The 14335-nt window shown below is 37.3% G+C and overlaps 1 protein-coding gene across 1 annotated transcript in view; it reads left to right on the top strand.

Moving 5' to 3' along the window:
• The window catches only part of TMTC2 (transmembrane O-mannosyltransferase targeting cadherins 2), a 514074-nt gene that overhangs the window by 384855 nt on the left and 114884 nt on the right, over positions 1-14335 (top strand). The gene's annotated exons all lie outside the window — the stretch shown is intronic.

Below are 14335 nucleotides of genomic sequence, written 5' to 3'. Positions count from 1 at the left end.
TTCCTGTCCCTTCCTGCCTTTTCATCTTTGCTTTTGAGCAGGCGTTGCCCATTTGGTCTCGTATACTTGATTGAACTGTGAAGCAAATTTCTCATATGTGGTAATGTTTTATAGACCTGTCTAATCTTTGGCTGAAAAGTGAACTCCGAGAGTGGCTTCGGTTCTGAGTTAGCAGGGTTTCTGGGGGCCACAGACTCGGGGGTTCCTCCAGTCTCTGTCAGACCAGTAAGTCTGGTCTTTTTCTTTTTTGATGAATTTGAATTTTGTGCTACATTTTTCTCCTGCTCTGTCCAGGTCCTTCTATCGTGATCCCTGTCAGAGTGGTCAGTGCAGGTAACCAGGCACCATCTAGTTCTTCTGGGCTCAGGCTGGTGGAGGCTATGGTTCATGTGGTCCATTAGTCCTTTGGACTAATATTTTCCTTGTGTCTTTGCTTTTCTTCATTTTCCTTTGCTCCAGATAGGACAAGACCAATAGAAGTATCTTAAATAGCCACTCACAAGCTTTTAAGACTCCAGACACCACTCACCAGAGTAGGATGTAGAACATTTTCTTCACAAACTATGTTACGCCAATTGACATTGACCTAGATGTCTCCCAAGACCGTGGTCCCCAGCCCTCATCTGCAGTAACTCAAGGTGTTTGGATGTGTTTAGGAAGCTTCTATGATTTAGCCTTGGTCAAGCTGTGCTGACTTCCCCTATACTGTGTGCTGTCTTTCCCTTCACCAAAGTTAACACTTGTCTACTATCTAGTTAGTGATTTCTCCTTTCCGCCCCTCCCCTCCCTCATAACCATCAAAGATTGTTTTTTTCTGTGTGTAAATCTTTTCTTGGATTTTTATAATAGTGGTCACATGCAATCACTATCCTAGATAGTGGATAAACACCATGAGCTTTTTTTATGTACCATAGAACACTAATACAATTTACAGTTTCTTTTTTCTTTGCTGAGAGGAGTGTTGACAGTGATGGCACTAGGGGTGTAGTTCTGGGAATCACTTAACTCTCAAGATTTAATCCCAGTAACCCATTGGGAACTATGCCCTCTATCAGTTTGGCAACAATACTTTCCAAGGAGAGAATGCATTTAAGGAGTATGTTTTGACTGTTTGCTTTTACAAGGTATTTGTTACTCTTCATGAAGTTATGACCACCTAGTATGCATTTAGGAGTTCCTGGGTGGCACAAACAGTTAAGCACTTGATAACTAGCCAGAAGGTTAGTGGTCTGAACCCACCCAGAGGCACCTTGGAAGACAGGCCTGCGATCTGCTTCTGAAAAATCACAGCCTTAAAAACCCTATGGACCACAGTTCTACTCTGACACACATGGGGTTGCCGTGATTCGGAATTGAGGGCAACAAACACCAACAACTATGCATCTGCCTTTTGGCTAATGATGATTAATCAATTCCAATAAAGAGGTTTACAACAGGAAGAGGAAATGAAAAATGGTAATTAGGTTAGGATATGGTAAGTGTTACGACAAATGTAAGGAGCTCTGGTAACACGATAGTTGTACGCTCAGCTGCTAACCAAAAGGTTGGCGGTTCAAACCCACTCAGCAGCTCTGTGGGAGAAAGACCTTACAATCTCTTTCCATAAAGATTACAACAACCCAAACCCTATGGGACAGTTCTACTCTGTCACGTTGAGTTGATACGAGTTGAAATCAACTTGACAACACCCAACAACAGGACAAAAGTGGGAGGAATCAAGTAAGTTGTCAGAGAACCCTGGAGGAAAGAACTCAGTGTGGAAAATTCTAGGAAGGTTTAATTTGGCCATGACCATAATTGGAAAATTATCTAAGACTTCTAAAAATAGATTTTAAAATAGATTCTAAAAATATTTTCCTTCTATTTTTCAATTAAACACAGAAGAATACACTAGGCATTAATTTTTATGCCTAGTCACAATTTGTTTTCATTTTGTTTGTTCTTTTTCCAAACACTCATTGGATCTCATCCCTTTCAAGCCGACCCTTTCCCCTTTGTAACCCTTTATTGACAAAATTTCTGTAATTGCAGTATCCATTTCATCATCCCCCAGCCCCAAACTTCTCCCACTCCTTCTGGCTTCAGGACCTATTATTCCATGCAAACACTCCTTACTGAGGTCACCAGTGATCTCTGTGTCACTAAATCTAGTGGATATTTTTCAGCATTTGACACAATTGACTACTGCTATTTTCTTGAAATACTGTTTTACATTTCTCCTCTTAATTCAGCCTGATTAATAAACTACATCCTGACATCTCAGATGTCTCAAAGGTACTTCAGTCTCTACAATTGCCAAAACTGAGCTCATAATCTTACTGCTTAAACCTGGTTCTCTTCCAGTATTCCAAGTCTCAGTAAACACTGTATTAATCACCTTTGCATCAGCTTCACAGTCCAGGAAACAGTGGGTCATCCTTGTTACCCCTGTCTCCTTCATCCCACCCTATGCCTATCCTATCCATCATGAAATTCTGTCTGCTTTACCTAGCTATCGCTTATGTCAGTCCACTAATCTTCATCTCCACTGTCACCCCATTACTGTATTTTAAGCCTGGACTGATTTGCACATATTCTTTCTTTCCCCATTCCAACTTGTTATCCGCATTGCCTTCAGAATGATCTTTACAAAACACCAAATACTGACACAATTCCATAATATGAACTTCAAGCCAGATGTGCTCTGCTCTTCCTGCCTGATCACATGGCCCACCTCCACTCATTCTCTTGGTCCCACTCACCCTGGAATTCATGTGTTTTTTGTGTGTGTTCCTGCTGCAGGGATTTCTACTGAGAATATTTTTGCCTCCCCTTCAGCCAGTTAATCATGCAAATCTTTCAGATTTTTATTTAAGCATCAATTCCTTAGGAAAACTTCGCTGAGTACTCCAGCTAGATCAAACCATCTGTTATACATCAAACCCATCCTTGTTTTTGTCACGCTTATAACAGTTTCAGTTTGGTAAGCTTGAAGAGGGCAGGAGTTTTGTCTGTTTTTATTTACCATTTTTGACCTAAGCACATAGGTACCTCTCTTAGTTTCTTAGTGTTGTGATAACAGAAACACCACAAGTGGGTAGCTTTAATATGAGCAGAAATTTATTTTCTCACAGATTAGAAGGCTAGAAGTCCAAATTCAGGGCACTGGCTCTAGAGAAAGGCTTTCTCCCTCTCTTGGCTGTGAGGGAGGGTCCTTGTTTCTTTTCAGCTTCCGTTCCTCTGTTCCTTGGCGATCCTCATGTAGCGTGGTATCTATCTTCCCCTATCTGTGCTTCCCTGCTTCTATGCCTAGTCTGCTTTTTTGTATCTCAAAAGTGATTGACTTAAAACATACCCTGCTTTGCTATGGCCTCATTAACGTAGCAAAGAAACCCCTATTCCCAAAAAGGACTACATCCACAGATTTAAAAAAAACCCGAAACCAAACCCATTACCGTCAATTCGATTCCGACTTCTAGCGACCCTATAGGACAGAGTAGAACTGCCCCGTAGGGTTTCCAAGGAGCATCTGGTGGATTCTAACTGCCAACCTTTTGGTTAGCAGTCATAGCTCTTAACCACTGTGCTACCAGGGTTTAGGAGTTAGATTCACTACACACATTTTTGGGGAACACAATTCAATCCATAACAATACCCAATACATATTGGTTGAATTAAGGGAATCAATGAATAAATTGAATAGATTGCTAAAATTTTTTGTTTTTATTATAATCAGGTGGATATTTTTCTGTTTGGTCTGGGATTCAAAGATAAAGCTATATGCATTTTTAAAGTCTTAAAGTGGCCAATATTAATACTTTTAAAAAAATAATGTTTACAGTAAATTTTGGGGATATATTTACCTGTAATTTAATTGTATATTTAATTTACACCAGAAATTCTACTTCTTTCTTTTCATCTTCCTCAGGTATTTTAATAAAATACCTGAATGCCATTCTCATCAGCTAAGATAATGGATAAAGAGCTTTGATAAGATGTTGGATTTAACTTGACTTTGAGCTTTGTGTAGAAATGCAATGAAATGGCCTAATTTGCCCATATGGAGTTTAAGACGTGGTTGTATCCTATCAAATTAATTATCTCCACTAAAATGTTATTATAGTATGTGGGATGACCTCTTTACCCTTGAGGGGAAAATATACAAGTGAACAGATGTAGAAAGGAAATGAAAACTTGTAACAGGAAATCTGAGTAAGCTAAACACCGTCAGCCATGTAATATTTATAGAAGTTAGTAATTTTGTGTTTATACATATAATCCAACATTTTTCCTCATAATTTCAAAGCTATGTACAAAGCAACAAAGTTAAATTTGAATAGCCTTTAGTTTTTTTAATCAAATATTTTAAATAAATATTTACAAAAGGCAAATTCCTTACAATTGGGAATGATAATTTATAATGGGCCTGTATGCTTACATTTTATAATGTTTTTGTAATATATTTTCTCTTTTATTGGTAACATAATGGTTAAAATATAAGTAGGTGAGGTTTTTTGTTTTTTCTTTTTTTCCCCTCTTGTCATTCTTGCAATGCTTCTCCTTTTGCTTTTCTCATGTGGAGTACCAGATATGTCGTGCTTTTAGTCTGTGGCCTACTATCTGGATTTACTACATACTCTGTACTCTATTTCCATAGCGTCTTAATCAAACAGAACTCAATTACCCCACTACACATGTATGTTTCTACCAGGGCTTTGAACTGGTTCGGTCTAGTTTGAACCCCTGCTGATAATTTGCATTTCTAGCAAGTTGCCTATTGAGAATTTGCATTTCCATCCCAGATACATTGAATCAGAATCTACATTTTAACAAGATCGCCATGTGATGATTCTCATGTATAATGTCCTGGGAATTTGTTAGAAATGCATGTTCGCAACAGGGGTTTGAACCAGAATGAACTGGTCTGAAACCCTGCTTTCTACCCACACCTACTTCCACAGTCATTGCCATATAGGTAAATGTACCTGCGTTCACCCAGGTGCCACAAGTCAAAAACTGCAATCATGCTTGACTCTTCTTCTTACTTAGACACCAAGCTCAATCTATCAGCTCCTTCTGTTAGCTCTCTTGTCAAAAGAGATCCCAGATCTAACCACTTCTCACCACCTCCACTATCAGCCAAGTCTAAGGCAGGGAGTATTAATAACCTACTAAGTGATCTCCCTGTTTCCTTTTCTGTACCCCATACAATCAGTTTTCCACCCAGCGTTTAGAGTTGTATTTTAAAAATGTAAGTATGATTACATTGTACCTTAAAATTCTCCGTGGTGTTTTCTTTGTTGTTGTGCACTGTCGATCATTTTCAACTCATCTGATTGTTGTCGATGTGTGCCGTTGAGTTGATTCTGACTCATAGTCACCCTTTATGATAGAGTAGAACTGCCCCCATAGGCTTTCCTAGGCTGTAATCACTACAGGAGCAGATCACCAGATCTTTTCTCCCTTACTTGCCTGGTGGGTTCAAACTGCAGACTTTTTGGTTAGCAGCCAAGCGCTTAACCATGGCATCACCAGGGCGCCTTTGTTCCTTCCTGCTCATAAGAAATTTCAAACTCCTGTCAGTGGCCTCGGAGTCCCTGCGTGATCTGTTCCCCCCTGTTTCTCACACTCCTTCATTTCCTATGACTCTCTGTGGGATGTACCTCGTGCCACCATACTGACTACCCCGTTTGGCCCTAACACTCCAGACATGACAGGTGTTTTCAAGGCTTTCTGAGTGTATTTAAGTCAGTGTTCAAATGTCCTCAAAGGTCTTTCTTGACCACTTTATCTAATGTAACCCCACTCCCCCAACCCCCATCTGTATTGCTCTAGCCTCTCATTCTGCATTATTTTTCACCAGAGTGCTTAACACTAACGGACAGTGTTATGAGTTTGTGTCTTTTCTACCCCTAGTATGTGAGCTCTGTTGTTTGGTTTGAATACCAAGACCTGGAACATATCCTGGCACATAACAGGAGCTTAATCCACTGCTGAAGCTTTCTCAGTAGACTTAGTGTACCTTCCTTTGTGTTCTCAGGATGTAGTTTTACCACTAACTCAGCTTTTTTTTTTTTTTTTTTTTTTTTTAACAGTCTACATGTACACTGCTCTCCCCATCAGTTTGGAGATACTTAGGGATGGACCCTCTCATTCACCTTTGAAATCTCAGCAGTAAAATAAGCCAATGATAAGGGTCATACTTTTCTCCTCTCAGAGATATTCTTTTAGTTTTAAAATAGGTAATTAGGTTATAATCAATGATTTACAACCTACTTATTTATCACTGGATCATGAAGACTTTTGCAATTTAAATAACTTTCTACAAGATCATTTTAACAGATACATAGTATTTCCTTAAAGTGACATTTTGTTAACCAAGTCCATGCTGGTAGACACTGAGTTTGAATGAACAATATTGCAGTGAAAATTAACAGCCACCTCTTTGTATCTACAGGTATCCCTTAGGACAAATGCCTAGAGATAAAATTGCTTGGTCAAAGTATATGTATGATTTAAAGACTTTTGGTACATGTCAAATTATTCTTTAAGAAGATTTTAATCACATTTTGCTCTATTTGAGCAATATGTTATAGGAGTGCCTTTTTCATGAACAATATTGAGTTCTGTTAATTTTTTGAAACTTTTTGATAGAGGAATAATAACATCTCAGTGTTATGTTAGTTAGCATTTTAGCAAAATTTAATGCAGAGTAAGTTTAACATGTTTTTATAGGTGTGTCAGCCAGTTATATCTTGGTTTTTACAAATTGCTCCTTTGTCCCTTTTGCTCATATAGCATTTCTGTCTTTCAGACCAGCAGTCCAGCCACATGTGACCTCTCTGTCTGCTTCTTTATATTATTTGAATGAAAGTCTATTGCAGTCTTTGATCATACTTGGTCAGCCATTTAATTTCATCCAGCTTTGTAGCCTCCTGTACTCCCAAGGGTGTACCTGAATCTGGAAGAATCAGTGGTTCTCAAAAAGAGGGGAAGGAGGCTGATCATCTTGGTCTGAGATGACACTGTCGCCTTGAAGCCTAATAACTCTGCAGTGGGACCTGACACGGGTTTCAGGGAAGCTTTGCTCAGGTTGGGAGTTCTAGTTCTGGGGTCTGGACTTTGCCTTGGCATGCCACACAGCCATAACTCCCCATTGCAGTCTTGGTCCCTGTTCTGAGCAGTGTCCCTGAACAGTGTGAGGCACTCTCTGTCTCTCCTCTAGCTGCCCTCAGTGTCATTTGATGTAATTTTTCAATGAGACTAGGCCCTATGACAGTATACTCCCAAATCAGGGTGTCTTTCAGGGAGCTTCTGCTTTGGAATGTTTAGGAAAAGAAGAAACAAAAGGCCTGATATTTGTGGAAAATGGGATTGGGAGGACAAGTCAGGGAGGAAAAAGGCAAGTTATCAGTAAACTATTTAGTCACATTCACTTTTGTATCGAAACGCTTTTATATCTTCTATTTACATCTTAATGTTGCCCAAAGGGAGCCCTAGTGGCACAGTGGTTAAGAGCTCGGCTGCTAACCAAAAGGTCAGGAGTTCAAATCCACCAGGCACTCCTTGGAAACCCTGTGGGGCAGTTCTACTCTGTCCTGTAGGGTTACTGTGAGTCGGAATTGACTCAACAGCAACTGGTTTGGTTTTTGGTTTCCCAAAGATGTCTTATCCTATCCCTGAAAAATGAAGTCAAAGATAAATTTTGGGCACCTGACAATTTGATGGGGGATATTTTTTAGGATTAGGTAGATAAAATATTTCATCATGTAAGGTATCTCTGTCTCTACCCCTTCATTTGCCTCTAATTAAGGTTAGCCTTCCTTGATAATATATAATGACTTGGGCGATGTTAGGATTAAATGATTCAATGTAAATCATCTTGATTTATAAGAATAAGTTGAACTGCTAGATTTTTTTTTAAGTGCTTTTTTCTTTACAGGAGGGACCATTTTTACATCCTGAAGACATGTATAAAACATTGTCATGCTCAAAACACAATATCAGTTAATGCTTTTTATATTTGTAAATAGTGATTCTGGCAAGTTAATATTTCAAGACTATCTGCTTAATTGTTTTTCCTTTTGCTCACATTCAACTATGATGCATGTTTAACCAGTACATTTACCCAACTACACATAAGCTTTTGGCCCCTTTTTTATTAGCTGCTTTTGTAGATGTAAACTTGAATGTGAAACGAAGGCATGATTTGGATTGTTTGTGGGAAATGACCAATATTCAAAATGATCAAACATTCCAAATAATAAACACTAAATATAGGGGAGTGGTTGTTAGATACAGAATTGCAGAAGGAGACTCTTCCTGTGCCAAGCTTATTGATCAAAATGTTTACAGCCTAAAACCAAAAAAAAAATTAAAAAAAAAAAAACCAAACCCACTGCCATTGAGTCAATTCTGACTCATAGCAACGCTATAGGACAGAGTAGAACTGCCCCACAGGGTTTCTAAGGAGTGGCTGGTGTAGATTCAAACTGCTGACCTTTTGAGCCTAAAGCAACCTCTAAATAAGGAGCCTCTAAATAAATGCTCTGCTTTTTTTTTTTATTATTATTCTAATTTGTATTCCTACCAATGCTAAAGATCCAAGTAATCCCCAGTTAGGATATAAATATTTGGTTGAGAATGAGGGCTAGTTCTGAAAAACTCTTTTTATAGTTTCAGAGATGTTAGTTGTGACAGTTTCCAGATGTCAAGTAGAGAAGCTAGGACTTTGTTGACAGCTCTGTGCTTTTCGGCATGTAAACATAAATAAAACTAAGGGGACAACTATAAGCTATTAAGTAATATTAAGAAAATAGTGGTAGTCTACTTATTTATTAACTGGTTATTATGTTTACAGAACACTGGCAAATATAAGAAGAAAAAATGAAGTTTTATGGCCATAATCTAATTTGCAGGGCAAGATTAATGAACTAATTACATTTTAGATAAAATTACAGTATCTAAGTCATAATGTAATGCAAGGGCTTGATATGGTCAAGTGTTATTCAGTGAAACAGCATTTCTGAGCTGTGGTATCATGACATTGCTGAGGCAGGTGGTTGATGCCATGTGTAATTTGTTAAACTAAAAATAAGTACAAAAGTTTGAGTATGGTTTACTTTTAAAAATAAAACAGAATTCAAGCTGTAGCCCATAATAGTATAATTCTTTTTGCATGTTTCATATTCCTGTATGCTTCCTTAAGTGGGAGTTTCAGGAATGATCAGGATACTGGTGTGTGTGTGTGTGTGTGTGTGTAAACACATATTCAACCATTTTTGTATTTTGTAATTGGAAGAAGTGTTGATCAGCCATTCACAGAGATGCTGTTCACTGTCTACACCCACTCAGGTGGGCATCTGTTTCTGAATGGTGGTAGTGGCATCCAGTTAAATTAGGAAGACAAAACAAATTAACTGAAAACTGATCCCATGGCATGAGCTAGCCTTATATAAACTTTACTGACTTTTTTGTGTACATATGCATGTCTTATTGCTATCGGTCTGAAGGGGACCTAAAAATGCCTAATCCCGATTGGGGATGGCATTTTTTCATGAGAGTTTAGATGATAATGTCTTTTTTTTTTTTTTTAAATGATTAGTACAGTGCTACAAATAATATAAATATATTGATTACAATCAATAATATACAATATAAATATATTGATAACCTCAAATCCCTAATCCTTAGAGACCAGTGAAGTCCTTGGCCAGGAAAATGTCTCTTCCCTGATTCTGTTCAATTCTCCTCTTTTCTCGTCGTCGTCTCTCTTTTTTGATCCCATAACCATCTGTACTGCTTAGAGTCCAACTGATCAATTTTCATATCAGCACTAATATACTAACTGCAGAGCACTTCTAACCTAGATTTGCTCAAAGTTATGATGTTAAAAAAAAAAGTATTTACCAACTATAGTTGTGTTTTTATACCCTTAATTTTCCAGTCTTTTACACTGTCAGCTGCTTTTTGCTTTAGTACACTGTTTTGTTTTTGTTTTTTTTTTAACTGTTTTAACTGATTTGTGTGTGGTGGGGGATGGGATACACTTAGTAAGTGCAAACTAAAAACGCTTAGCTAGACTTAAAGTTATGCAAAGCAAGTATTCAATTTGATGACTACCTTTTTTTATATATGTGGTCTAATGTCTTACTCTCAATCACATAGCTAATTTATAAAATCCTACATGCAATTCAAACTTTATAACTCTGGTATCGTGATAACGACTCTTTAAAAAAATCGTATCATCACAGTTACGAGAAAAGGGAGATTGATGGTAGTTGGAGCCATTCATGGAGGGCTTTATAGAAAAGTGGGACTTCAACCAAGGCTTGAAGCATAAAGTGAATATGAGTGAGTGAAGAAATAGAATAATGTTCCAGGTCAAAACAAATAATTAAGAGAAGACATAAGGGCTATGTACACAAGGGAATTAGCCTGATAAGATACAGAGAATTTATCCAAGAATATTCGAGCTACATTGTGGAAGGCTTTGAAAACTAGGATGATTATCAGATAGAAAGGGTAGAAACAGGAGATATTAAAATATTTTTGAACAAGGGTGTAACAGTTCTGTTTAAGAGTATTAATCTGGCTGTGTTGAGTATGGTGAAATCAAGTATAGCTAGTAAGGAAATCTGAGTATCTCCTGTGGCATTCTAGATGTGAAATGAAAGATGCCTGTACTTGGGGAAAGGAAAAGCATCAGTAATGAGAGACATTTTATAGGAAATTCATGAAACTTGCTTTTTGCCAGGACATGAGATACTGAAAAGGAGAAATGGGTTGCAGATGATTTATAAGTTTCTAAATATTGGTAACCTAGTGGTGCCATTGAAGCTGGAAGGAAGAATCCTTTTGAGGAGATAGAAGGAAAAAAAAAAATCAAAGAATGTCAAAGCTTCATATGCCGGATCTGAAGCTAGTTATTTCTATTTTATTTGTGGTTTTCTTAACAATCCTACAAAATTGGTTTTAACAGTGCTCAGTTTATAAATGAGGAAAAGGAGAACTCAGAGATGTCATAAAGTCTACCCAAAGTCACACAGTTAAATAAGTAGAGGGGGCAAGATTCAAACACAGGCTTGTCTGCTTCTAGATCACTTACTCTTGAAAATGAATTATTTGGCCCGAAGTTTTCTGTGGTCAATTTATTATTTATTTATATGTTTATTATGTACCTCCTGCTACTAGAACTTGAAGACAGAGACTCTTTATTGTTCACTGATGTATCCCCAGTACTTCAGACATGCAAGAGAAATAGTAGACATTCAATAAATAAATTTTAACGTACAACAACAAATAAACAAGTCATGGAGCTGCTAGTAGAAACTGAGGCCCCCAACTCACATTTCCTTATTTGTCACAGCCCGTTACAGTTCTTTTTCTCAGCTATCTGAACCACCACATGTGTCCAAAGATTCCAGCTGATATACAAAATGCACAGTAAGAGGCATTTGTACAACCAATGGGCACTCTATAGTGCTTGTTTATAGAAGATGCTGATATAATCTAAAACACAAAAAAACCTGCTGAGAAATGACTTTTTCTTCTTTATGCCCACTTTCTTAACTGCCATCCCTCTAAAACAATGATAGTTGAAACAGTAAATTTGATTAAACATACTATTATCTCCTAACCACCATGACCCCTTCCCAGGACCCAGTAATGTGTATATGTGGGTGGCTTATGCATTTGGGGAAACCCTGGTGGTGTAGAGATTGAGAGCTACAGCTGCTAACCAAAAGGTTGGCAGTTCAAATCCACCAGGCACTCCTTGGAAACTCTATGGGGGGTTCTGCTCTGTCCTGTAGGGTGACTATGAGTTGGAATCAACTTGATGGCAGTGGGTTGTTTCTTTTTTTTTTTCTACGTATTTGGTAGCCTTTTGATTTTATATACTTTCGTGAGGATTTTACTTTCCTTCTTATTTAGCACTTGACTAAATAAATAGTGGTCAAAACAGAAAGAGAGGTGTTTGCATGGTGGTACAATATTTCATCTGGGAAAGAATGTTCTGGACTTCAGTGTGTATATTTTGCATTTAAGACACAGTGGCCCTCATTGCCTTTAATAACTTGGTCTACTGAGCAACCAGAGACCACTGCCCTTTGAGTTCTGATGGATGTCTTTAAAGCTACATATTATTGTTTTGCCAATTTCCACACACAAGGATTTTACTGCCTCTTTTACTGTGGTGTTGATAGTGAGCCAGTTTCTTCTCTTCTGTCCGTAAAAACTTAAGTGGAAGAAAGTTCACAGACCCCTTTTATCTTTGCCTATAACATTTGTACAGACTTTATCAATGATAGCTTACACTTTACATGTTTCTTTTATTACTGTCTGCCTCAAATTCTTCATATATCATTTTCCAATGATGATTTAAGGGCTAACCATGTGTTTAAGGGCTCACCATGTGTTGTTTGGCTGTGTATATAACAAAATATTCACCACCTTTAAGAATCCTGCATAAAACGATACATATTAATAAGAGTTATTTATTACAAACTTACTATATACCTGGGTACTATAATTATACAATAATCCTATGAAATAGGTTTTATTATTATTCTCTTTTTTCAGCTGAGAAAATTGTAACTAAGAAGTGAAATACTTTTCTTGGGGTCACACAGTTAAACAAGTGTAGGAGCTGATCTGTCTGCCTAGTTTCTGTGCTCTTAGCTCATACATTATGCCACCTGATTCATTACAGTTATTGAATCATTTACGAAACCCTAACTTGGTAAGATTCTTGCTGTTTCTTACTAATTTGATGAAAGTATGCTATGGTATGAAAACGTTTCTGCCTGTGCTTTCCCTTTTTCCTTTGAAGTTAAATTGCTGTGGAAAATTTTGAAGGGAATTTCAAATGTTTTTTATTATTGGGTATTTGACAAGACTTACAATTTGAAGAGGAGCTATTTAATGGAGTAACATCATTAAAATGAAAGAAGAAATGAGGAAGCGCAGTGTCTAATCATTTGATTATCACTAGCTACAGGTGGCAGAGGCTGTAGGCTAGGTCCTAGCAGCTTGGATAATGGGTAAATGAAAGATGTAGCCAAAAAGTGAATTTTTTTGAGTGAATGAACAAAATGGTGGGTGTAGAGAAATGAATCAGTTGCATGGCATGTGCAATATTAGATTAACTCTACACCTCTAACCTTGGGAAATTTATCTCTAAAACAGTAGTCTCATATATGTGTATACATATACATATGTGTGTATATATATGTGTGTGTGTGTATATATATATATATATGTATATATATATTTAGCTATAAATATATATAGAGAGAGAGCAAGGGAGAAACCTTCGTGGCATAGTGGTTAAGAGCTACAGCTGCTAACCAAAAGGTCAGCAGTTCGAATCCACCGGGTGCTCCTTGCAAACTCTACGGGGCAGTTCTACTCTTTATATGTATATGAAGAAAGTTAACATAACACCTGAAGTTTATGTGATAGATAGTATATATATTAGAAGGAACAAGCAGATAAGATCGTTTCTCTACCTTGGACTATGGCTTCTGGACACTACCCAGGGCTTTGCCACTACTTGCAGTCAGCATAGAACTTAATTGCAACCGTGCAGATAAGACAGAACTGCTCCAGGACAGTTTTTCTCAGGGCTATTCTCCTACTGCAGGCCACAGCATTATGTTACCCTGTAGTCAATTTGGGGTCAGAAGCAATAACCAAGTTAGTTTAGATTTAGATTCTGTCTGAATTATGATACCATTTCATTAAAAATCCATTTATTGTATGTAAAGCTTTTCCCCTGTTTTTTGCTTATTTTCTTCTGAGGATGATGATAATATTGACTTAACACCATGGCTAAGAAGATGATCTATATTTAGATTAAATCCTGGATTAGAAGTTTGGACTCCTGAATGAGCAGCAAAGATAAGAGTAGCTATTTGAGCTTCACCACATTGTGACGATCTTCATATATGAAGTGAGCAGTTAGGACTAAATGAATTTTTAAAGTTCATCTCAAAAGCTAAAATGACCATTATTCTTTAGAAGGAAAAAGAATTGAAGAGGAAACAAACCAAAGGGAGAAAATAAAATAGAAAATAACAATGCTGTTCCTCACCATTCCTTAAAAAAGTCTTAATCTTTTGATTTCTGTGAAACCATTTTTTTTTCATGTTTTCTCTTGCTTCCCTGGCCTCATCTTTTCGATCTCTTTGATGAGATCACTGTCTTCTCCTGTTCTTCTAATCTAATCCTGGTGTTTCCCAAGATTCTGACCTCAGTCTTCTCTCTCAACATATTCTCCTTCATCATCCTTATTTAGATTAAATGAAACATTTTTTTCCCAGTAATGATTACCAAGTAGACATTAGTCTACTTC

Source organism: Trichechus manatus, unplaced genomic scaffold (assembly GCF_000243295.1).
Source record: "Trichechus manatus latirostris isolate Lorelei unplaced genomic scaffold, TriManLat1.0 scaffold00293, whole genome shotgun sequence".
Lineage (NCBI taxonomy): Eukaryota > Metazoa > Chordata > Mammalia > Sirenia > Trichechidae > Trichechus > Trichechus manatus.
Note: the sequence above shows the minus strand (reverse complement) of the source record. Positions and strands in the feature narration are given on the sequence as shown.